General features: G+C 50.3%; 1 protein-coding gene across 1 annotated transcript in view; it reads right to left on the bottom strand.

The window, feature by feature from the left end:
* The window catches only part of LOC146798414 (homeobox protein six1b-like), a 286,437-nt gene that overhangs the window by 160,940 nt on the left and 99,742 nt on the right, over positions 1 to 25,755 (bottom strand). The gene's annotated exons all lie outside the window — the stretch shown is intronic.

Here is a 25,755-nt window from a genome sequence, read left to right as displayed (position 1 = left end):
TACCTGTAAGTAGCACCACTTTGATTGCCCACTTTCTCCATTGGATAACATTGGCCCCAGAGAGCGAGTTTGACCTCTGCACCTGCCCCCCCCAGTGCTGCTGGTGGTGCAGTGAGGCCACTTACCCGAACCTTGCCTGGTACTGATTCTTCACCCAAAAGCTCAATATCATATATCGCTTACTTACCTGCATATTGCTGATTGTGTTTCCTCCTATAGGTTAACATTGTATTGATTGAAAAATGCAGTGTCCACTTTTTACATTGAAAAACAGTGATATTGCAAAACGTATTTTACTGCAACCAAGTATCTTTGGTTCTATGAAATAAATATACAAAAAGTTCTATTCTTACAAACCAATGATCTAGGATTTAGTCACTGAGTATGTGAAATCATTTCTTCCCTATGTGTGTACAACAAATACTTGGCACTGCCCTCTGATAATCCTAACTACTCACCCACACTACCACAGAAGAGAGCATTAGTATTATCTACTTGAGCCTCTGCAAAGCCTTTGGAGATCGACTGGATGTTGTGCACACTATACCTTACTTTGGAATAGTATACACCACAGAGCCAGCTTCCTACAGTGTCTCTGCAGAGACTCCTTGGTGAGAGGTTTGAATGGGCAGTGGGTTTCTGACAGGGTAACGCTCTAAGCAAATGACCTTTTTAATATTTCTTCAGGACCCATGTACTCTGTAAGATGGACCCCCTTGAATATTGCTAATGTTTGACCGATTTCCTGGCCTCACCATTAACATAGCTAAATCGGTGGTTTATCCAATCTGAGCGGGCCAGATGATCTTGACTGGGCTTCATCACTTACGGAGTTGTGAGATGGCTTCAGATATCTTGAGGTTTAAGTGACGGACGATGAGGACAGGTCGTGGTTGCAGACTGATCTTGCTTTCTGCTCCCACCTTCCATTGCTCATAATTATGAGCAGTGCTGTTCTTTTTAAAATGGTGCAGTTGCAACATTACCCGTAGAAGATCCCACAGGCCTGCAATGGTGCAAGCCTTTCTCCGGGTGGTTGGGCACCCAGAACTGCCATGAGTAAGTGTTAAAAATTGCCCTACAAACAGGGGCATTGGTACGACTAACAATCAATCATATTATATGGTGGCACACATCTCTGTGATTGACTATTGGCCACAATCCTTACAATCAAACCCAGCCTTCACTACGGAGATGTGAGCCATGGGTGATATCTACGTCTTACATTATGTACATGATCTCTGCAGTCCCATTCCTTGGCGACACAAGGCACATTTTTTAACTTTGGCCTGTGGCCGTTCTGGATCTGGGTTGGCTTGCAGGACTCACTAGGGAGACCCCTTTCTGGATGGTAATTGCCCAAGACGATGATGTGACACTGCAAGGATTACGGGGATGGGATGTGATTGTGGCCTCTATGTTGGGGGATGTAATGGAAGGGATCCATATGGCTCCTGCACAAAATTGCTGAATACATTCACCATCCAAAGGAGTCAATTGTTCCACTTTCTCTAACTCCAGCACTGACTTCACCCATAAATTCTGAACCTGATTTAGCTCCCTGATTGTAACCCGGTGGAAGCCCACCTCCTAATGGCTGAAATAGTACATAATCATACTTCCCTGAGATATGGTACCATTGTGAATAACTCACCCAATACCTCAGGGCAGCTTTGGAGAGGGACCTTGGTGAAAGCTCGGAGGAGGACTGGTGAGATTCTAGAATTGCTCCCCAAGTGAATGCCATCACAGCACAATTCTGAATGATTCAATTAAGAATACTGCGTGGAATGCACATTACTTGCTCCAAGAACCCCCTCTCCAGTATGCCTAAATGCAGCTCAGCGGAGGGTGATTTTCTTCACACCATCTTTTCCTGCTTGGCAATCCAGGATATCTGGACCGATGTTCTTAGGACAGTGTGGGACCTGCTGGGATGGCCGATGGACCCAGATGCCTGAACTTACATTACTACATTTTCCGGAAGATCTCGACTCTAATCGTTACAAACTACCTTTTTTCTAGATGGGTCTACTGTTGGCGAAGAGAGATATTGCAAGAGAATGGGGGAACGTGTCTACCCATCCTTGGAGAGGTGGTCCGAGGGACTAGACCAATGTATGTCTTTGGAATTGCCTATTTATTATTCCAGGGGCTGCAGGCATAAGTACACTAAGATTTGATCTGAATGGCAAAGTTATAGAGGAATTGACCACAGGAGGGAGGGGACATTCAATCCTGATGGCATGAGGGCACTCGAAGATGTCCCGGATGTATGAGATGGGTTTTACAGCACACAAGCATTTACTTATCTTTTTTGTTTAAATCATTTTTATTAACTTTCTTTTGTTTGTTTTTGCACATTAGTCAATAAAACATACAGTCAGAATAGCACTCATGCAACAAATGAGAAAAGAACAGTGTACAGCCGAGTTAATAGCTACATGACAATGAAACATTCAGTGCACAGCAATTACATCAAAGCTTGCGGCAATATCTCAGGAAAGACAGAGTGGTGTTGACAAGTCGCGGCATCAAGTAATGTGCGAGTAGTGTAGGAGCAGTGCAGTTCAAACGTAACCGGGGACATAGGGCACAACAAAGTGAGGGCAACGAAAGCGAACGAAGAATAGGATAGAGTCGCGCAAGACCTGCCGCCACAGGTAAATTTGCTGGAGGACCTCAAACTCCCCTAAGGTTCAGCAGCAGCAGGGTGTCATGCCAGAAGGGTAATGGCAGTCTGGGCATTGGTGTCAGGCCTGAGTTGCGTCGGCAGGGGGGCCACCCTGAGTGGGAGCCCTCTGTGATGCAGGCAGGGATCCTGTGTCTGCCCCCGAAAGCTTGGAGACCATTGCATCCCACTGAGGCGCCAGGGGGAACATACGGATGCCAAGCAGATCTTCTCTGCGCAGCCCCGCACCCTCACCCAATTGGAGAAGGACCGGTGCCAAGCAAGAGGGTGAGGCGATAGGGGGGATTTCCAGCACTTGGTGAGCAGGCTCTTGGCTGTTATGAGGCCTAGGTCAAGAAACCGTGTGGCAGCTCTATATTTCTTGTTCCTGCTAAAGAGGTGCAGTATATGAGCTTCCCATGTCGGGGGAATGGTGCGGACTGTGCAACGAATGAGAGTGGCTGTCACGGTGCGCCAGTAGTCATTCAGGTCCAAGCATCCCCAAAGCATATGTATCAAGTTGGCATCTAGTTTCCGGCAGCGGGGGCAAGCCGCATCTATGCGGAGGAAGTACCTGTTTATTTGGGCTGGGGTAAGGTAGGCTTGGTGCAGTATGAAAAATTGTATCTGTCGGAACCGTTGATTCCGTGGGATGAGGGACGGACCGCTACGGGCAGCTAGCCATTCCCTATCAGTAAACGCTCTACCCAGGGCTCCCTCCCAGTGAAGCCGAAGATGAGTAAGATCTGCTTCCGTATGTTGTCGAAGGGAGGATGCGAACCAGCACGTAAGGTGTTTCCCCTCCCCATCACGTGAAGGTACTGCAAGGTATGATGTTTGGGCGGCTCCTGGGCGAGTGCACCCCATTTGGACGCTAATGAGGCTATGAGTGCTCTGTGTAATAAGAACTGCCCTGGGGGTATATTTTCTCCTAGTATGAGGTCCTGGAATGAAATATGAGCGCCTTCTTGAAAGAGGTCTGCCACGTCCTGTACCCCCTCTGAGGTCCAGTGATGTAACTCCGCTGCCGTCGTGTAGGTGTCCCCCGTGGAGTCCCCAAAAGAGGGATGGCAGGTGTGTATGGAATGGTGGCTCTAGTGAGGAAAAGGCACCTGCGGAAGCGTTTGTGTGCTATAGTGAGGAGGAAAATATCTGGAGGCTTAAATGAGGAGCAGGGGTGGAAAATCTGAAGCAAGGTTTTTAGCAGTAGCGGGGGTCGTAAAGATGCCGTGTCTGGTAGATAACGGGAAGACATCCACCGGGCAACCCACTGCAGTTGGGAGACCAGGTTGTAATGCTCAAAATTGGGCACTGCGTGTCCGCCCAGCTCGGCAGGTAGATAAAGCTTGCCCATGGACACTCTATGGCGGGAAGTCCCCGAAATAAAATCTCGTACTACCCTTTCTCATTGCTTAAAGAAGGGGGGGGGGGAGATAATGAGGGGTAGCGTGGCAAAATAATAAAGGAGGCGGGGAAGGACCACCATTTTAACCAGCGTGACCCTACCAGAGATTGCCAACGGGAGATTCTTCCAGAAGCTCATCTGAGATCAGATCGCCGTGGTAGCCCGGACCACATTCCCTTTGGTGCGATAAACCTGAACACCCAAGTAACGAAAAGGGTCGGTGCACCAGGCCACCGGTGTTCCTCCGAGCGTGAAGCCTGGATCCGGTGTATCTCCCAGGAATGGGGAGAGTATGGACTTAGTCGGGTTGACTCTCAACCCGAAGGCCCACGCAAAGTGGCTTAGGGCTCGATCAAGGGAGGGGGGAAAATCATGAAGATCCCTGGCGTATATTAACAAGTCATCCGCGTAGAGAGAAATGGTGTGAATGCCACCGCCTAGTGCTATTCCCATATCAACATGCGTGTGGATATGAGCCGCCAGCGGCTCTACCGCTAACGCAAACAGTAGCGGGGACAACGGGCATCCCTGCCGGGTCCCACGCCACACTCGAATTGGATCGGAAATATATGGGCCCGTCCGAACCCGAACCGACGGTTCACAGTATAGCAATCGGACCAAGCTGAGGAAATAGGGGCCGACTCCAAAGCGAACAAGGGCAGCAAATAGAAAGTTCCAGGCCAGCGAGTCGAAAGCCTTCTCGAGATCTAATACCATACAACCGGAGCGCAGCCAGGTGATTGGGGCATATTCCGCCACTCGAAAGTAGCGGCGCAGATTCAGGGCCGTGTTACACTGTGGAACAAAGCCATTCTGGTCAGGGTGTACCAGATCAGGGACTAACGGAGCCAGTCTAATGGCGAGGATCTTTGCCAGGATCTTATGATCCGAATTTAATATGGCAATCGGTCGGTATGAACCAGGTGATGTGGGATCTTTACCAGGTTTCAGTAAAGATACCACATTAGCGGTACGCATAGTGGGAGGCAAGGTCCCTTCCGAGATTGCCTCCAGAAACATAGAGTGCAGCTGCGGTACCAGATGTTCCGCGTAGGACTTAAAGAATTCAGTCGGAAGACCGTCCGGCCCTGGAGTTTTACCTGAGGACAAGGCCTGTAATGCGTCCCGCACTTCGTCTTCCACTATAGGAGACTCCAGCTCCAGGGACTGATCCACTGTCAGAGTGGGTAACTCCACTGTGTCCAAGAAGGATCCCACGTCTTGCGCATTACCTGTTAGTAGAGTGTCATACAGACGGGTGTAGTGGTCAGTCATCAGTGTGTGAATGTCTCCCTGGGTGCTGCGCTCCCGACCAAGGTCGTCTAGTAAGAAATGTATGGGGCGCTTGGGATGTTCCTGCCAAATCAGATACGCCAGTAGTCTCCCGGCTTTGTCCGCGGCCGAGTGGGAGCGGATCGAGTGTGCTAAAAAGTTATGGCAGTGCAGTCGGTCCAGAAGCACCGTGCGCTCGGCGTGGGCAGCATCAAGCTGCTGCTGCCTTGTCGGGCTAGTGACAACTTGGGACTCGAGTAGGAGTAATCATTCTTCAATGCGGGTCAACGAGGTGTCTAGTTGTCTGCGAATACTCCAAGTCCGCCCCAGACAATGGCCCCTAACCACCACCTTAAAGGCCTCCCATTCAGTGAGGACCGAGCCTGCGGAGCCGGTATGAACTGAGAAGTAGGTAGCTATTGCCGCCTCCAGTGAGCCTCGGAAGAGGGGATCCTCCAGGGCTGCAGTCTGCAAACGCCGGGTCAGGACCGGCGGGGGTGTCGCCTCCCAGGCCAGGCGCATCAACAAGGGGTTATGATTGGAGTGCGTCCGACCAAGATAATCCATTGCTTGTATCAAGGGGAGGAGGGCTGCGGATACGAGTATTCGATCTAGGCGTACGTGTAGCTTATGGACTGGGGAATAGAAAGAGTATACCCTGGAACGAGTATGACGTTCCCGCCAAACGTCTGAAAGGGCCCAGTGTCCTAGCTATGTGTTTAAAAGGTGAGCGTTGGAGGAAGCTGTGGTGCTAGTGATGGGGGGAAAGGAATGGTCAAGGGAAACATCAAGCACTGCATTAAAATCCCCACCCAGGAGCCACGGGAGGTCCCTCCATCGAAGCAATATCTCTGAGAGGTCACTCGGGAAGGGGCCCTGAGCAACATTGGGGGCGTATAAGGAGCCCAGCAGAATCGGTTGACCATTCAGCCAACCGCTGATCAGGACGTACCGCCCCATTGAGGCTGTCAGAAATTCCTTTTCTTCCCACGGGACCCCAGCCTTAACCCATACCATCACCCCTCTAGTCATGGACGAGTAATTGGTGCTGTATACCTGGCCATGCCAACGCCGGCGCAAGCGTGCGGCTTCAGCGACTACTAGGTGTGTTTCCTGCAAAAGTGCTATACTTGTCTTGTGACGCTGCAAATAGGCATAGATGGCGTAGCGCTTAGAAGGTGTCTGGATGCCCTTAACATTCCAAGTCACAACGCTAAAATCAGTCATTGGGGCTATTAAGGTCAGTGTGTCCAACCCGGGCACTGCAGGGCTCCCTGTGCAAAGGACTCCCTTGGACGGAAAGGACGGGAAGGCGGCAGGTCTGCAAGGGCGGTGACTCGCACAGGGGAAGAAAAATAAGAAGGTGGGGTAATGTAACAGTGTGCAACAGGAAGAGAGCGGTACCCCAACGTGAGGAACTGCCCAAACTATAATTCCAAGACATGGCTATGGAACTATCATCGTCGTACGACTGTGGGGGGAAAGTAGACCAGCGAGTAAGAGGAGGCAACATATACCTTTCCCTTCAGTTATCGCCAATAAGCAGGAGGTAGAGCATCTCAAACAAAAGTACAAGAAGAAACAGCCTGAGCCACTATGGTGTCCTAGCATGCATATAAGGCCCCAGGTAACTGATGCTGGGGTCTCGGGGGGAAAGATGGCCTGAAAGAAGAGGTAACCAATGTAAGACCCACCCCTGCCAAATGCGGGAAGGTGAAGGGGGGGCCACCACGCAGCTGCTAGAATGAAACAAACAAACCCTGGAGCAGTGCGATAGTCCAACATGTACGTAAAGTTAACATCAGATAACGTCATCTGCGGTTTGTGGGGTGACACCCCGGAGCAGGGGGTAATCTGCGTCCAGTGACCATTCCGGCATGGTTTCAGGGGCTCCGGACCCAGGCGGAGAGGTAACAGAGTTGGGTGGGGACGGAGATCTGGAGGGCTGGAGAGCTGCTGTCGCCCGCAAGGCTCCCTGATGCTCCAAACTGATTTGATCGGGACTGGGGATGGTCACAGCATGTCTCACACTCCTGGCCTTTCCCCCTCTGCATCTGTCCCCGCGGGGGCGCTCACGAGGTCGGGACTCATCAGGCCATTCCCATGCCCCAGCGGGCGAGTCAAAGTATTTCGTAGCACCCTCTCTGATGACACGCAGGCGGGCCAGGAAGAGCAAGGAATAGCGGAGGTCCAGATCCCGGAGTTGTTGTTTTACTGCCGTAAAGGTGGCTCGCCTCCTCTGCACCTGAGCTGTTTAATCAGGAAAGAGAGAAACGGATACGTTTTGCACCTTAGGGTCTGGATGCTTGCCCAGCTCCCGCAGAATAGCATCCCGGTCTCTGAAGTTCATGGTCCTGAACATGAAGGGGCGAGGACGCGCCCCAGAAGGGGGTGTGCGGGCAGGTATTCGGTGGGCTCACTCCACCACGAACTGCGGGGAGAGAGATCCGGGGGGCATGAGCTCCTTCATCCAGGTCTCCGTGTAGGTCTCCGGGTCCCGACCCTCCGCTCCTTCCGGAAGATTGACCACTCGCACGTTGTTCCGACGTGATCGACCCTCCGCTTCGTCCACGTTGTCCTCCAGGGTGCAAACCCGATCCAACAGATCTTGAAGTGCGGAGGAGCAATTCTGGGATCTGGGCCGAAGGTCTGCCAGTGCGGTCTCCGCATCACGCACTCGGTCTGAGAGCTTGTGCTGGTCGGCCCGGAGAAGTGTAAAGTCTGAGGTAATAGTGTCCATACGGTCCTCCAAGGATTTGCGGGTCAGGTCCAGAGCGCTGCCGATGTGCTCCACCGCCACCAGCACAGAATCTAGTTTGGTGGCAATGTCAGACGGGTTCATCTCTGCCTTTGGCCCGGAGGTCGTGAACAATGCCCCAGATTGGCCCCCAGGAGGTGCATCGCGAGAGGGGTTGTTGCGCAAACGGCCCATGATGATCTGCTGAGCGCTCCTCATAGGCAGCGAGGTTGGGTTGGCAAGTGTCCATGATTCCACCCACACAGAGGTCTCGTCCGCAACAGGGAGCGGACCCTCCACAGTGCAGCTGCACTGTAAAAACAATGCGCACCCTTGTGCAATCAGTGGGCCTAGGCCTCCTCCAGACGATTAGGCCCCCCTTCACAGCGTTCTCAGCAGAGGAGCCCGCAAGTCAGTTCCAGGAAGAGCGGGCACGTCCACTGAGCGATGCCCCGCTCAATAGACAGGGAAGCGGGAGAAGCGTGATGGCCCCCAGCCCACTCCCCACCATTGAGATGGGGTCCCACCTTCCGGCGTCACACCGTTAGGTGCTGCTACCAACACTCCGTCAGCCGTTGCGCCAGAAGGCTAGGTTCCGAAAAAATGCGGCCACTCAGTCCCAGCCCCGTGCAGACGAGGGTCCCTGGACCCGACCGACCCCTGTGGACCTCCACCCCACACGGGCTCCGCAACACCAAAAACCTTGTAGGGGCCGCAGTACGCACCCAGATAATGGGGTCTCCTCCCCGCAAATAGTCTCCGCAGGAGCCCTAGGCCCGACCAGCCCCCGTGGCCCTCACCAGTCACCCGGTGTGAGAAGTTGGCCTGATGTATGATGTCACTAGTTCTAGTGTACACCTTATATCAGTCCAAATACCCTTATGGTGATTGGTTGTAAAGTCAACCTTATAGACCAGCTATCCTAGTGGTAGCATGGACAAGAGCAGTCTTAGGCTAAACTCTGAATGGCATGTGAAGCCAGCTGTGATACCATATATAATCCCTTGACCACGTGGAACCAGGAAGGAACCAGGCGATGTCGTGAAGATTGCAGGTGAAGGTGAAGCTTGTCGCTGCAGCCAGGAGGACCAGGAAGCGTCGAGGGCGACCAGGACCAGGAGGCGAGCTGTCCCACGAAGGCTCTTGCTGTCGGCGGCGTCGAAGTTGGACTAGGACTCACCAAGCCTTGGCAAGCGGAACCCACGAAGAACGAAGGACTTGCTTCTGGTGCAGACCAGGAAGGTCTGGGGTGCTTCTTCTTTGCAGAGAAGCGGGAGCCAGTCTGGAGGAGCCAAACCAGCGCAGAAGATTTCAGGGTGCGTCGTCACGAAGGCCACTAGCCAGCGGGCAAGCAACTGGACAGACGCGGCAAGCAGGAAAATGCTGAAGGGCCCCACGCAGGACTCGTGGAGTGTGGGGGGCTGATCTTCGGTGCAGATGGTGCTTGGGGTTGGGGCTTCTCAATCCCCGGTGCACAACTTCGAGGGTACCTCAGAAGCTGCGCTTTAAGTTACTAGCCACATTTTCCAGGTAGCCGGTCCCACGTCGCTCGTCGCCTCCACGGATCTCAGCTCTGCTGTAGATGTGGATCAGGGTCGGAGAAGTCTGGAAGTCAAGGCTCTGGTCAGGCTCTGCAGTCGGTTCCTCGTAGAACGTGGGCAAAGCAAAGGGTAGTCTCTTGATGGTGCCTGTTTGCACAGGGTAGCCACTCCTTGGCTACAAGGGAGATTCTTCAGTCTTCTTCTTTCGTCGAATGTCGAAGGTCCAGAGTTTCTGTTCAGTTTTGCAGGTTCAGGATAATCTAAAGTCTTGAGGCCCAACTCCCACTCTTATACTAATCTGGGGGGCTGGGATACCTGCTAGGTCACGCCTTATGGGTGGGACCTGGGAGGGGGTGGTTACACCCACTTCCCTTTGTCCAGTTTGGCGCCAGAGCTGGGGCTGGAGTGCCCCAGCGCCGGTTTGATCTGGACTATGCAAGGAACACCTTGTGTGCCCCAGGCATGTCTCATTCCTTTCAGCCCACCCTGCCCCAATACACTAAAGGCTGTCTGGGGAGGCGCTAGCACCTCCCCAAGCAGGAAACCTATTGTCCAGGCCTCCCTGGCTGGGATCACTCCCAGCTGCAGGAGGTCAGACTTGTGTCGTGGCAGCAGCATCCATTTTGTGATGCTGAGGCTTTGGTCAGAGGCTAACAGTTGAAGTATGATTTTAACATGTCTTTCCCTCTAGAAGGGGGGAATAATATTCTCATGTCCAGAAATGGCATGGGGGTATTATTCCACAGTGTTAGACACCTTACACGACATGTTTCGCTAAAGCCAAACCATAGTTACCATAACCGTCTAAGATTATAAGGCACTTTAAGAGTATATGGTAGGCTATATCATAGAGCAGCTATAAGGACAAGGTTCCGAAAGCTGCAGACAGGCTCAGCTCATGCTAGAGCACCATCTCACATGTTACCAAGCACTCTGCCTCCAGGATTGTCAAGGCCTGCCATAGGAGTGACTGATAGGTACACATGTGTCTATATGTAAGTTAGGTATAGGAATACTACACCTAAGCAAGGGGTGATTACACGACCTTGCCCCAGCTGAGTGATCAGCCAGTTGTGTCAAAGTGGAAGGCCAGGCCAGGGGTGGCATAATACATGCTGCAGCCCCTGGTAGGCCTAGGGTACACCTATGCCCTGGGTACCTAGGGTACACTGTACAGGGGCCAATAAGGTGATCCTATCCAAATGGGTTATGCACCTAAAGTACATAGTATTAATTTAGAGAGAGAACAGCAGGGCTGTGGGTCTGATTAACAGGCCCACAGCCACATCTAAGTCGAAAACCAGTAAAGCAAAAGCAAAAAGTGGGGGTGAACATAGAAAGCAGACCCTACTCTCCTACACAACCCCCCCCCAAACTTAGGGACATTAAACTAACCTTGACCAGTTGAGTCTTCATGTTCTAAGTGGAAATATCTGGAGAGTCCATCTGCATTGGCATGGTCAGTCCCAGGTCTATGTTCCACTGTGAAGTCCATCCCCTGTAGGGAAATGGACCACCTAAGAAGTTTGGGATTTTCACCCTTCATCTGATTTAGCCACAAGAGGGGCTTATGGTCTGTCTGAATCTTGAAGTGAGTGCCAAACAAGTATGGCCTCAGCTTCTTCAGGGCCCAAACCACAGCAAAGGCCTCCCTCTCAATAGCTGACCAACGTTTCTCTCTAGGGGTCAGCCTTCTACTTATAAAAGCAATGGGCTGGTCTTGACCATCTACATTCAGTTGTGAAAGAACAGCTCCCACACCTAACTCAGAAGCATCTGTCTGGACAATGAACTCTTTGGAGTAGTCTGGACTTTTCAGAATAGGTGCACTGCACATGGCCTGCTTCAGGTCATCAAATGCTTTTTGACAGCTTACTGTCCACTGAACTTTCTTTGGCATCTTCTTGGAGGTCAAGTCATTAAGTGGTGTCACTATGGACCCATAGTTCTTAACAAACTTTCTGTAGTACCCAGTCAGGCCCAAGAAAGCTCTGACCTGAGTCTGGGTAGTTGGAGGAGCCCAGTCCTTTATGGTCTGGATCTTGCTCTCCAGTGGTTGAACCTGACCCCCACCAACTAGGTGGCCCAGGTATACAACCTTGCTCTGCCCTATCTGGCACTTAGTGGCCTAGATAGTGAGGCCTGCCTTTTGCAGGGCCTCTAAAACATTCCTCAGGTGGACCAGGTGATCCTCCCAGGTGGAGCTAAAGACAGCAATATCATCAAGATAAGCTGCACAATAATCATCCAACCCAGTAAGGACTTGATTCACCAACCTTTGGAAAGTGGCAGGTGCATTCTTCAAACCAAAGGGCATTACCACAAATTGATAATGTCCTCCTGGGGTCGAGAAAGCAGTTTTGGCCTTTGCACTCTCAGCTAGTCTGATTTGCCAGTAGCCTGCTGTTAGGTCAAATGTGCTCAAAAACTTAGCAGCTGCCAGTCTGTCAATGAGCTCATCTGCCCTAGGTATTGGGTGGGCATCTGTCCTAGTGACAGCATTGAGACCTCTGTAATCCACGCAAAACCTCATCTCTCTCTTACCATCTTGGGTGTGAGGTTTTGGCACAAGAACTACAGGACTAGCCCAAGGGCTCTCTGAAGGTTCAATGACTCCCAGCTCCAACATCTTTTGTACCTCATCTTTTATGCAGTCCCTGACATGGTCAGGTTGCCTGTAGATTTTACTCTTCACAGGCAGACTGTCACCAGTGTCCACCTCATGGGTGCACCAGTTTGTCTGACTTGGGGTCAGAGAGAACATATGTCTGTAGGATTGCAGAACTTGTCTGCAGTCCTGTTGCTGATGGACAGTGAGGCTGTCAGAAAAGACCACACCATCAACTGAGCCATCATCAGGGTTCTAAGTCAACAGGTCTGGGAGAGGGTCACTCTCTTCCTCCTGCCCCTCATCTGTAGCCATGAGTAGCCCCATGTCTGCCCTGTCAACATATGCCTTCAATCTGTTGACATGAAGCACCCTGTGGGGGCTTCTGGGAGTCCCAAGGTCCACCAAGTAGGTGACTTCTCCCTTTTTCTCAACAATAGTGTGGGGTCCAGACCATTTGTCTTGGAGTGCTGCCGGGGCCACTGGCTCCAACACCCACACTTTCTGCCCTGGCTGGTAAACAGTCAGTACAGCCTTTTGGTCATGCCAAGCTTTTTGGAGTTCTTGGCTTGCCTCAAGGTTTTTAGAAGCCTTCTTCATATACTCTGCCATCCTGGAGCGGAGACCAAGTACATAATCCACTATGTCTAGTTTGGGTTGTCTGAGAGGTCTCTCCCATCCTTCCTTCACCAAACACAGGGGTCCTCTTACAGGATGCCCAAACAAAAGCTCAAAAGGGCTGTAGCCAACCCCCTTTTGTGGGACCTCTCTGTAAGCAAACAGAAGGCAGGGTAAAAGGATGTCCCATCTTCGCCTAAGCTTGTCTGGTAATCCTTTTATCATTCCCTTTAGGGTCTTGTTGAATCTCTCCACAAGCCCATTGCACTGTGGGTTATAGGGTGTGGTGAACTTATAGTTAACACCACACTCCTTCCACATTGCAGTCAAGTATCCTGACATGAAGTTGGTACCTCTGTCAGAAATGACCTCCTTTGGAAAGCCCACTCTGGAGAATACTCCAAGCAGGGCCCTTGCCACAACAGGAGCTGTTGTGGTCCTCAGGGGAATTGCTTCTGGGTACCTGGTGGCATGGTCCACTATCACCAGTATGAATCTGTGCCCAGATGCTGTTTGTGGGTCCATTGGTCCTACAATATCTATGCCCACTCTTTCAAAGGGGACCCCCACCACAGGTAGTGGTATGAGGGGGGCCTTTGTGGTGCCACCTGATTTGCCACTGGCTTGGCAGGTGACACAGGAGCGACAAAACTCCTTAGTATCTTCTGACATATGGGGCCAGTGAAAGTGAGGGACAAGCCTGTCCCAAGTCTTGTTCTGGCCTAAATGTCCTGCAAGGGGAATATCATGGGCCAAGGTTAGAAGGAAGCCTCTGAACTTCAGTGGTATGACCAACCTCCTGGATGCACCATGCTTGGGGTCTCTAACCTCTGAATACAGTAGCCCTTCATCCCAATACACTCTATGGGTACCTTGAGCATTCCCTGCAGCCTCAGCAGCAGCCAGCTGTCTGAGGGGTTCAAGAGAGGGGCAGTCTAATTGAGCCTGCCTCAGATCTGCCCTTGAAGGTCCCCCTGTCCCAAGAAACTCAACCTGATCAGGTTCAAGTTCTTCTAGGACAGTTCCTTCAGGGCTCTCAGAATCATCCTCCTGGGAGGGCTGATCCACCACCTGAGGCAGGGGGGAAGGCACAGCCTTAACCCTACTGCTCTTTCTCTTGGGTTGTGACTGGTCCATAGTTTCAGGATCCAGCACTTGTTCAGTGGTGCACTTTTTGGCCTGTGACCTGGTCACAGCAAGGACATGTGCATCTATCCCCAGCATTTCTGCATGGGTCCTATACTCCACTTCAGACCAAACTGAAGTTTCAAGATCATTGCCCAGTAAACACTCTACAGGAAGGTCTGAACTAACAACAACTTTCTTGAGGCCAGTTACCCCTCCCCAGGAGAAGTTAACAATAGCCACACTATGGGAGGTAGTGGCATTGCTAGCGTTGGTCACTAGGTAATTCTCACCTAGTATGATCTGTCCAGGGTCCACAAAAGCAGGTGTCACCATTGTGACACTGGCTCCAGTGTCCCTGTAGGCCTGAGCCATTCTTTGGTTGATAAAAGGTGTCTGTCTGTACTTGCCCAGGTTACTGGGGCCTACAGTAGAGGACAAAGCTAAGTCCCCATCACAGATCAGAACAGCCTGAGTAGGTACTCTGACTAGGCCAGAATCCTCCTCAGTTCCCAGGGTTAACCCTACTACACCCTTTTGCTGGGAACCACCACTTACAGCTGAACTAGGGGGTACAGTTGCCTTAGGGGCAATGGTGGCTGGGGGCTTATCCTTTTTGGTGCACTCACTAGACCAATGTGAGTTGGACTTACAATAGTTGCACCATGGTTTCTTTTGGCCATCTTTCTTTTTATCCTTTTTGGGACCACCCTCCCCCTGAGCCTTTTGGGGGCCTGGTGAAGACTTCTGGTCTTTTTGTTTCTGCTCATTACCCTTCTGGTCTGCCTTTTTCTGATCACCGCCCTGGTTCTGGTTTTTCTGCTTAACTCTAGTCCTGACCCTTCTATCTGCCTTCTTTCCCAATTCTTGGGGAGAAGTCAGATCAGAATCAATCAGGTGTTGATGCAATAGCTGGTTTTGACAGTTGTTAAGTATTTGCTCTCTCATGATCAAATTATACAATCCTGTATAGTCCTTAACCTTACTTCCCATTAGCCAGCCTTCCAGAGCCTTAGTGGCACAATCTACAAAGTCAGTCCAGTCCTGAGTCTGTGTCTTCTGGGTATCCCTGAACAACAACCTGTATTGTTCAGTGGTTAGGCCAAACCCATCAATCAGAGCACTCTTCAGGACAGTGTAATTATCTGCATCCTCATCACTAACTGTGAGGAGCTTGTCTCTGCCTTTCTCAGAGAAGGAGAGCCACAAGATAGCTGCCCACTGACTTTGGGGTACCTGCTGTACTTTGCAAGCTCTCTCCAAAGCAGTTATCCATTTGTGGATGTCATCCCCACACTTGTAGGGAGGGACAATCTTGCTCAGGTTTCTATTATCATAGTGCCTGTCTCTATCCTTAGGGATATTGCTGCTACCAGTGGGTTCTGACCCACTCAACTTTTGTTCTCTAGCCAGAGCAAGCTTCTCTTTGGCAAGGGCAAGTTCTTCCCTCTGAATCCTCAGATTAGCTTCCCTCATTCTGGCTTCATGCTCCTTTCTCTCAGGGGAAGTCATTCCCCTGTGAGAGGAAGCATTAGAGATGTTAGAGACATGGGAGTGGATGGATTCCCTTGAAGGGGATCTGTCCCTCCTGCTTCTCTGTGTAAGCCTACTTGGGGGTCTGTAAGGGGGGACCCCATTCAAACTCCCATGTAAGCTTAGGTTAGCCTGGCTAAGTCTTCCTACTTGGCCCTGGCTGTCTACCTCTTCATCTGAAGTCTCCTCTGACTCCTCTGTGGTGGGTAGACCCTCCTCTGTACCTAGGGTACCTGCCTGAGATGCCCTAATAATGTCATACTCCTCTAGGAGTTGTCTTAACTGAAGGAGGGTAGGGTTTGCACCCTGTTTTATTCCTCTGGAGGTACACAAGTGTCTCATCTCCTGGAATGTTAAGGTATCATATCTAGAGGGGGTCTTTTGCAGACCTGATCCTCCTGAGGGAGCATCTACTTGATCTCCTCTCAGAGACATGATCTAGTGAGGGTGTGGTGTGTGCACCTACCTACACTAGTTGTATCTACTAAACCTCTCTAGTAGTTGTAGTCAGGGTGTGTTACTCCCTTCAACCTACAACTACAAAGTCCAGTAGGACTTAAGTATTATAATCTATGTTATATGTACCTAGACAATATCTGTGTGATCTTTCAATTTAGTATCTCAAGATTACAATGGTATTACAACAGCAAGCTCAGAACCCAACCGCTGCTCACCAATGTGAGAAGTTGGCCTGATGTATGATGTCACTAGTTCTAGTGTACACCTTATATCAGTCCAAATACCCTTATGGTGATTGGTTGTAAAGTCAACCTTATAGACCAGCTATCCTAGTGGTAGCATGGACAAGAGCAGTCTTAGGCTAAACTCTGAATGGCATGTGAAGCCAGCTGTGATACCATATATAATCCCTTGAATACCAAATGAAAGGACACCACAACAGATATATATATAAAATAAAGTGTATTTATTCTAGTCAAACCCTCAGCACTCTTTATGAGATTAGAGGTAAGTACAACACAGTCTTATTTAAGCATACATTAAGTCACACAGGTAAGTAATACAGTTAGGCCCTAGGGGCCACGCAAACCATATACTAAGTAAGTGGTATAAGAACCACTGTCATGGAAACAGAATAGGCCTAGGCCTAGGGAATCGCTGGGGCTACACTACACTAGCGTTAGTTAGGAAGTGGGAGGCCCACGGGATTCGTGTGCAGAGTGGAAACACTCACGCGTAATGCGTAAAAGTCAATAGCAATAGTACAGTTTAGAAAACGGTAGATTTAGGACACTTCCGGAGTAGCTAGGAAGTTGAGACTTGAAAACTAGACACTAGGATAGTCACTATCCTGATGAGCACCGGAGTACCCAAGTTACCTAGCCCACAGGCTGCGGGTGCATAGGGGTGAAGATGCGTCGTTTTCGTCGTCGACTCCTATGGATGCCTGAAGAAAGATGTTGACAGGCAGTCAGTGAAGAGTGTCCGGTGGATCCCAAGGCTGGGATCAAGAAGAGAAGAAACCTGCAAGCAGAAGGGACAGAGTCAAGGTCACTAGCCAGTGACCACGTGGAACCAGGAAGGAACCAGGCGATGTCGTGAAGATTGCAGGTGAAGGTGAAGCTTGTCGCTGCAGCCCGGAGGACCAGGAAGCGTCGAGGACGACCAGGACCACGAGGCGAGCTGTCTCACGAAGGCTCTTGCTGTCGGCGGCGTCGAAGTTGGACTAGGACTCACCAAGCCTTGGCAAGCGGAACCCACGAAGAACGAAGGACTTGCTTCTGGTGCAGACCAGGAAGGTCTGGGGTGCTTCTTCTTTGCAGAGAAGCGGGAGCCAGTCTGGAGGAGCCAAACCAGCGCAGAAGATTTCAGGGTGCGTCGTCACAAAGGCCACTAGCCAGCGGGCAAGCAACCGGACAGACGCGGCAAGCAGGAAAATGCTGAAGGGCCCCACGCAGGACTCGTGGAGTGTGGGGGGCTGATCTTCGGTGCAGATGGTGCTTGGGGTTGGGGCTTCTCAATCCCCGGTGCACAACTTCGAGGCTACCTCAGAAGCTGCGCTTTAAGTTACTAGCCACTTTTTCCAGGTAGCCGGTCCCACGTCGCTCGTCGCCTCCACGGATCTCAGCTCTGCTGTAGATGTGGATTAGGGTCGGAAAAGTCTGGAAGTCAAGGCTCTGGTCAGGCTCTGCAGTCGGTTCCTCGTAGAACGTGGGCAAAGCAAAGGGTAGTCTCTTGATGGTGCCTGTTTGCACAGGGTAGCCACTCCTTGGCTACAAGGGAGATTCTTCAGTCTTCTTCTTTCGTCGAATGTCGAAGGTCCAGAGTTTCTGTTCAGTTTTGCAGGTTCAGGATAATCTAAAGTCTTGAGGCCCAACTCCCACTCTTATACTAATCTGGGGGGCTGGGATACCTGCTAGGTCACGCCTTATGGGTGGGACCTGGGAGGGGGTGGTTACACCCACTTCCCTTTGTCCAGTTTCGCGCCAGAGCTGGGGCTGGAGTGCCCCAGCGCCGGTTTGAACTGGACTATGCAAGGAACACCTTGTGTGCCCCAGGCATGTCTCATTCCTTTCAGCCCACCCTGCCCCAATACACTAAAGGCTGTCTGGGGAGGTGCTAGCACCTCCCCAAGCAGGAAACCTATTGTCCAGGCCTCCCTGGCTGGGATCACTCCCAGCTGCAGGAGGTCAGACTTGTGTCGTGGCAGCAGCATCCATTTTGTGATGCTGAGGCTTTGGTCAGAGGCTAACAGTTGAAGTATGATTTTAACATGTCTTTCCCTCTAGAAGGGGGGAATAATATTCTCATGTCCAGAAATGGCATGGGGGTATTATTCCACAGTGTTAGACACCTTACACGACATGTTTCGATAAAGCCAAACCATAGTTACCATAACCGTCTAAGATTATAAGGCACTTTAAGAGTATATGGTAGGCTATATCATAGAACAGCTATAAGGATAAGGTTCCGAAAGCTGCAGACAGGCTCAGCTCATGCTAGAGCACCATCTCACATGTTACCAAGCACTCTGCCTCCAGGATTGTCAAGGCCTGCCATAGGAGTGACTGATAGGTACACATGTGTCTATATGTAAGTTAGGTATAGGAATACTACACCTAAGCAAGGGGTGATTACACGACCTTGCCCCAGCTGAGTGATCAGCCAGTTGTGTCAAAATGGAAGGCCAGGCCAGGGGTGGCATAATACATGCTGCAGCCCCTGGTAGGCCTAGGGTACACCTATGCCCTGGGTACCTAGGGTACACTGTACAGGGGCCAATAAGGTGATCCTAGCCAAATGGGTTATGCACCTAAAGTACATAGTATTAATTTAGAGAGAGAACAGCAGGGCTGTGGGTCTGATTAGCAGGCCCACAGCCACATCTAAGTCGAAAACCAGTAAAGCAAAAAGCAAAAAGTGGGGGTGAACATAGAAAGCAGACCCTACTCTCCTACACCCGGCTCGCCGGAGCAGTCGCTTCGCAATCAGGCAGGGTGCCCCCCTAGGCCCGACCGATCTCCGTGGTCCCCCACTGCCACCAGCAAGCACCTTCAATGCTCCCCACAGGCCCACCTCCGTGGCGTATGCTACATCCAGTAGCTCCAGCGCGGTCCGCGCCAACCATCACGCCAGAAGGCCAGGTCACGTCACAGGAAGTACAGCCACACAGTTCCAGCCACATGCAGGTGAGGGTCCCTAGGCCCGACCGACCCTCGTGGACCCCCACCTCACACGGGCACCGCAAAAACAAGAGACCTGCAGGGGCCGCAGCATGCGCCCAGGCAGTGGGATGCCCCCCGCTAGGAGCCTCCACAGGAGACCCAGGCCCGGCCGGCGCTCGTGACTCGCCCCAACTGTCTGGGCCGCAGCAGCAGTCACGTTGTGAGCAGGTAGGGGGCCCCTAGGCACGACCGACCCCCGTGGTCCCTCACCTCCGCCGCCACCAGCAGGCACCCCTCTGCAGGGCTACCTCCGTGTTGCAGGCCGCACTCCTGTGCTGCCCCGACAGTCTCCGCCACCTCAGTCCGCCTCACCGGGTCTGGGCCTCTCCCGTAAGCCGCCCTCCAACCTCCGCCGCCACCGGACCGCAGAGAGCACGAGGCACCCCCCGCAGTCCGCGACACCACTAGAGCAGGGGCCAGCGGCGTCGGGTGGCGTCAGGATCACTGCGACAGCAGAGTCCCCCCTTACAGGCAGCAGCACGGCCACGTTGCTCGGCCCAGAGTCCGTCCGCTCAGACAGTTCTTACCCAGCAGCACAGGGTCGGCTCACCATGGCAGGCATGCACTGGGGCCAAGTCGAGCCCTGCAGGAGTCGGATGCCCAGGATAACCCGGGGATGCGGCACAGAGCGTTAGGAAGACGCGTCCGCCATCTTCGGTGCTTGGCCACGCCCCCTCACAAGCATTTACTTATCTTGCCATAGTTATTTCCTGCTACAATACATTTTTTCCATGGCGGAATATTGGTTTACAGGGATGTCATATTATGCAATTTGTAAAATTTCAATCAAATTATTTAATTTTTTTTAAACGATCGTTCTAGGATAGCGCCCAAAAAACCCAGATTTCACTGCTTGTGTTAACTGTTAGCTGCTTGTTTAATATTTGGATGGCTGCTAATAAACGATGCCTACCATGATTTCATTGTCTCACATGTGCCATGTATATTGCGCTATCTTTGACTTTCCTCCTGTGTTTTAGTTGAAATCTCAGCCAGCATAATGGGAAGAAATATACTCTTCCCGTTGCTTGTGCGGGTTTCCATATAGGAGTGCATGTGTGGACGTTTGTGTTTACCAGTGCTTTGTGGTTTTATATAGACTTGCATTTTTATAGTGCTTCATGCCACCGACGAGAACTAACTGAAGCTCTTTGGCTGAAGAAATGAAACTGACAAGGTTCAAAAACAGCACAGAGAGAGACTAGTGTATATCTGTCTGTTTGTCTTTTGTGTTCTTCCTCTGTCCACCCTTCGACTTGCAACAGTGCGGACTTCAATGGATTTCCATGTATTAATCACGTAGAATGATCTTTTGACAGGTAGGAAGTGTGGCTGAGAGCCAGGAGGCACTGTATTAAGGCTTCAGTGCTCTTCTGAGCTCATGTTCACACGCCAGTGCCTCGGACCTTTTCCTAAACTCGATAAATATTTATTTTTATTTACAAACGCAAAGCAGATGTGCACCAGAACAACTCCTACTGGGAGCCGGGACGCACGTTGCTAGATAAACACCGTGATTGTTTCAAATGTCACATCATTCTTTTGCTCATTCTACACCTTGCAGAGAGCTGCACACCCTGGGAGTTATCCTACATAACAGCCATATAGAATACATTTGCACCAGGAGGAGATATTTATCCGAGAGGTGTAATGGACATGATTACATTGCAGTGTCCTCAGCGATCTGAGATCAAATCCCATTGGTACCAGAAAGACTGCCTCTCTCTAAACTTTATTTGTGCTTTTATTTCTAATCATGAGGCCTTCAAAGACACGCTCCTATATTTCATTGCAAAATTAAGTTCTAGACAGTCTGACACTGGACCTTGAACTTGACAGGTCAAAATCATTCTTATTACGGAGAAAAAAAGTCTCCCAGTGACGAAGGCTACGGGTGTGGGTAAATATATAAAGTGTTTTATCAGAGCTTTGTTGTAAGAAAGTGCACTCTTTTTGCCTGGTTGCCCCACTTTTTGCTGAACTGCTGATGTGCTTTGACTAAGTGTGCCCTGGGTTCTGCCTAGAGATGCCCCCTGAAAAACGACCTAACACTAGTGTCCAGGCTCGCCAGCTGCCACCACCAGACATGTTTCCGGACCCTTGCTGCTGCTCTCAGGGGTCTGAAACAATGCATATCCTGGGACGAGGTGCCAAGCCTCCTCCCCCAGGATGAGCAGGGTCCACAAAGGGGAAGCTTCAAAGGCTTGCAGCGATTGTGAGCTTTCTCAAGCCATTTGCTGCTTCCAGCGACTGGCCCCCACTGGTTCTGACCCCCACTTTGGGCGGGAGAATCGGCGAGAAAACCAAGTGACGAAGGGAGGTGTGCCCACCTTTGCCAACCCCACCCCTCAGGAGAAGCACAACTTTCCGTCCCCGCCATCTTGCAGATGGGGGGACCCAGCCAACCAGAGTGAGGCATGTCCCCCTCCCGTTGGAGGGTGACATAATAGGGGGTGTACCCACCCCAAGGAAGGGCCTCAGCACTCTGCACCCAGCAGCCCTAATGCTGCTGAGGGTGTTCTGAGAGTGCACCCTTGACCCTTGGGGAACCCTAGTTCTAACCCCAGAATACCAACTCCCACAACTAAGTACTTACCTGTTAACAGACAACTCTGTTTTCATCCATATGATTGTGTTGGACTTATTTTTGGCTAAAGTTCCTTAAACTTTTTGCCTTCCTCCTAGACCTTTTTCTGACATTATGTTGCTGACTTAGATGCTTTAGGCACTTTGCCACTGCTGATCAGTGTCAAAGTCCAAGTGCTCCCTGTATAAAGGTTATGGTAATTTGTTGTCCATAATTGGTATGTTTGTCTTACTAGTAAAGTCCCTAGTAAAGTGCATTATGTGTGCCAGGGCTGGTAATACAAATGCTACAAGTGGGCCTGCAGCAGTAATTGTGCCACCCACACACATAGCCCTAAAAAGAGATCTTAGGCCTGCCACTGCAGTGCCTGCGTGCAGTTTGTTAACTGCATTGTTGTCCTGACAAGTGCACTCACTTGCCAGGCCTTACCCTTTCCTTTTTATGCACATCAGACACCCTTATAGTAGGCCCAAGGTACCCCCGTGCAGGGTGCAGTGTATGTGAAAGGTAAGGAGGTGTGTACCATGTCCTGACAGTGAAATACTGCCAAATTCGTTTTTCACTGTTGCAAGGTCATCTTGCCCATAAGACAGAATGGGGAATGCTGTGTCACATGTTTCCAGCATATCTTCCCATAGGCATAAGGTGAAGAGATGGAGTTTAGTGTGCCTGAACTCAGAATTTAATAATACATATTTTTGTGAAGATGGTTTTTAAACTGTGTGTTTAGAAACCACGCTTTTAGAAGTGGCTGGTTTCTTGTCCTAACCATCATGCGTGCCTCTGCCTGGTTGTGTATTGACTGTCTGGGTTTGGATGTGACAGGATCTGGGAAGTGTCCTGACACCAGGGAGCAGTGGGTGAGACAGCAACAGGGGCCTGCATTTGATGTGGGGGGAGGAGTAGCCCCCTGGATGTGAAGAGGGCTGTGTTGCTGTCAACAAAGGATGGCTCCACCTCCTGCGGAGCGTCTGGGGCCCAGACCCTGACCATCAAAGGAAGAGGGTGTGCACTTTCAGGAAGACATCCAGGTCTGGTTTGGACCGGGCTCAGAGCCCCCTGAACACAAAGACTTCAAAGACATTTAGAGGTATAAATGTGAGAGCTGAAACCACTGAACTCAAGACTGAAATCCAGATTGAAAAAGGATTGAAACTACTTTGTGATCAAAAGGAACCTCTGCCAAAGAAGAACAGCTGAAGAGACTGAAGAGAAGGACTGCCCTTGCTGTGTGTTCTGGGGCTGGCCTACAGTTTGCTGATTTGACTAAGAAGAGGACAAGGGACTTTGCTGTGTGCTGTATCCCCCTGCTTGAGAGGGCTTTGCTGTGTGCTGTGTCCTGAAGTAACTTGTCTCCAAGGGCCCGAGGAGAGCTGGCCCCTGTTGTGGAAACTCAGGAACATCAAAGTTTTTAACCGTGTCTCAGCGACGCTTGGTGCATGTGCTTTTGCACGCCTGAGACTGCCCTGTGGTCTGTGGTGCTGTTTACGAGGTGGCCTGTGACCGCATTGCCCACGCAGTGTGAAACATCGTCCACGCTTCTGCACTGCTATTTGTGGCCCGAGCCATCATCGTAACTGAGGCTGTGAGTAAAGATCGCCGCCGCCAGCCCGAGCCACAATGTGCTAAAGGATTTCTTAAATCTAAGGAAGCTGCAAGGTGAAAGGGATCCTCATCGTTCTTCGCCAAGACGAATCTGCCCAAGATCGTCAACGAAGGAGAAGGCAGCGCCGTAACCTGTCCGGCTACAGCGTCGCCTAACAACAGAGCTGCAACGTCATCGGGCCCCCCCAGTAGGACGTCCGACGAGCGGGGAGAGAGAGCAAGCGAGGCAGCGCACCCCCCAGGTAAGGCTTGGACTCTGGTCGGGAGCCGCAAGTGTGTGTGGCCTGGGGAGGTGTGCAGGAGGAGTACAGGAGTACTCCTATCTCTCTTCCGCTGCACCGCGTTAGACACGCTGAGTCCCCGACCGTTGTCTTTGCTGTTGGGGCCTAGTGGTGCCCGAGTTGACCGCGCAGATTGGCTTCTAGCATTATTCTTGCATTACAAACGGCATTATTCTTGCATTACGAACTGCCTGATTCTTGCATTACGAACCGCATTATTCTTGCATTACGAACTGCCTGATTCTTGCATTATGAACCGCATTATTCTTGCATTACGAACTGCCTGATTCTTGCATTATGAACTGCATTATTCCTGTGTTACGAACTGCATTAGAACGTGCATTAAGGACTGTCTTATTACTACATTACGAACTGCATAGCATTGCATTAGGACTGCATTAGATCATCGTGAACTGCTCATTAATACCACAAGAACCTACAAGTGACTGCTGGACTAATAACCGGCAAAGTGAAATATTACGAATACTCATATGTTGGATTTCTATCATTTGATCTCATTGTATTCCTTTTGATAAAGATACCGCTATTTTTATAAAACCAGTGTAGTGTCCATTTGTGGGGTTATCACTGTGTTTCTGGGAGTGTGGTTGCAAATACTTTACACATTGCCTTGGAGATAAGCCTGGCTGCTCGTGCCAAGCTACCGGGGGGGTGAGCAGGGGTTATCTGAGAGTGTTTCTCTCCTTTCCCTGACTAGAAGCAAGGATGCCTTTTTGGACTAAGGTACCTACCTCAGCCAACTAGAGACCCCAGTTCTAACAGATTGCATTGACGGCTTTTTCCTAAAAATTGTCTTAAGTGTGGAGTTGGTTTGTATAGAACATTGACAAAACTGCAAATGTACTAAAAGTGATTTACTTACCTTTTGTCTAGTAGATGTCTCAGTGTGATATCTACATTAGACACGAGGGCACCCGCTGGGTTCCCATCAAGCTGCACAGCCACAACCATTACGGAATGAATCCAATAAATCAAGTTTCTTTTTCATCTTCCATTTTTTACATTTTACTCCTTTACTTTTCTCCTTTTGTTTCCTCATTTTCATCAATTCATTTGACTTATTCCAAGTTTATACGATGTTTTCATAAAAACACTGGAGAATTACACATTGCCACATGTCACGATTTTATTAAAATCACCCTATGCATTTTAGGGTATTCCCTTCGTCAGGGGTATCTAAAACATAAACATTAATAGACAACCATCAGTATGGTAATTATATTCCTTATTCTTTAGATAAACTCAACGCATCAAATTAACTTTGAATTAATTAAACTGTGGAACGTTATATGCGAATACTGCATACATTCATGCCTCAAATGTTGTTATTAATTAAATAAACATCCATCAATTCAAACAACAACCTTATTCAACATCCCAACTCTTCCAGTGCTTGCATTACTCCCAACCACGTGTCCTATTGTTGCAATATGCTGGTTAAACCCATATACATCCATAAAACCACAAATTATTACAACCATCATAGTCTGCGCGCTTACCATGACATGCGATCAACTAGCTTTATCTTAACCCATCAAAGTACGAGCTCAGTTCATTTCAGCCATGTTAATCTGTTACATCGCGTTTGATTTTCCATCATGTGCTGCCGTACATCCTTTCATTCTCACTAACGGCTGCCTCAAACTTTTTTAACCTACTCTATGGTTTATCAACCCTTCCGCTTCCCCCAGGTATTATGTCATGTGTCATAGTGCTGAAGCTAAACCAAGCAACAGATTTCATTTGTAGCGCGCTGGGCCTAAATCTCATTCCTTAGTTACGAGTACTGCATTTCCCAGAATACCTCAAGTGTGATAAACTCAAAAACGTTATCTCCCTCCCGCTCAAATGTATGTATGTATCACTCAAGTTGACACTATTGTGCATACAAAAACCTACCACTGAGTGCAACGGCACTAACTCGTTCATGCAGCAGTCTACTTTAACACATGATTGTGACGTGTCCATTTCCAAAATATATACATGTTGTATTTCCATTTAGTTGAATGTCGTGCATGCCCAGAAACGTAACTCCTGTGTCCTTCATAATTCACGTGTTGCTTCTGTC

The sequence above is a fragment of the Triturus cristatus genome, chromosome 9, assembly GCF_964204655.1.
Source record: "Triturus cristatus chromosome 9, aTriCri1.1, whole genome shotgun sequence".
Lineage (NCBI taxonomy): Eukaryota > Metazoa > Chordata > Amphibia > Caudata > Salamandridae > Triturus > Triturus cristatus.
This window is presented reverse-complemented; position numbering and strand designations above follow the sequence as displayed.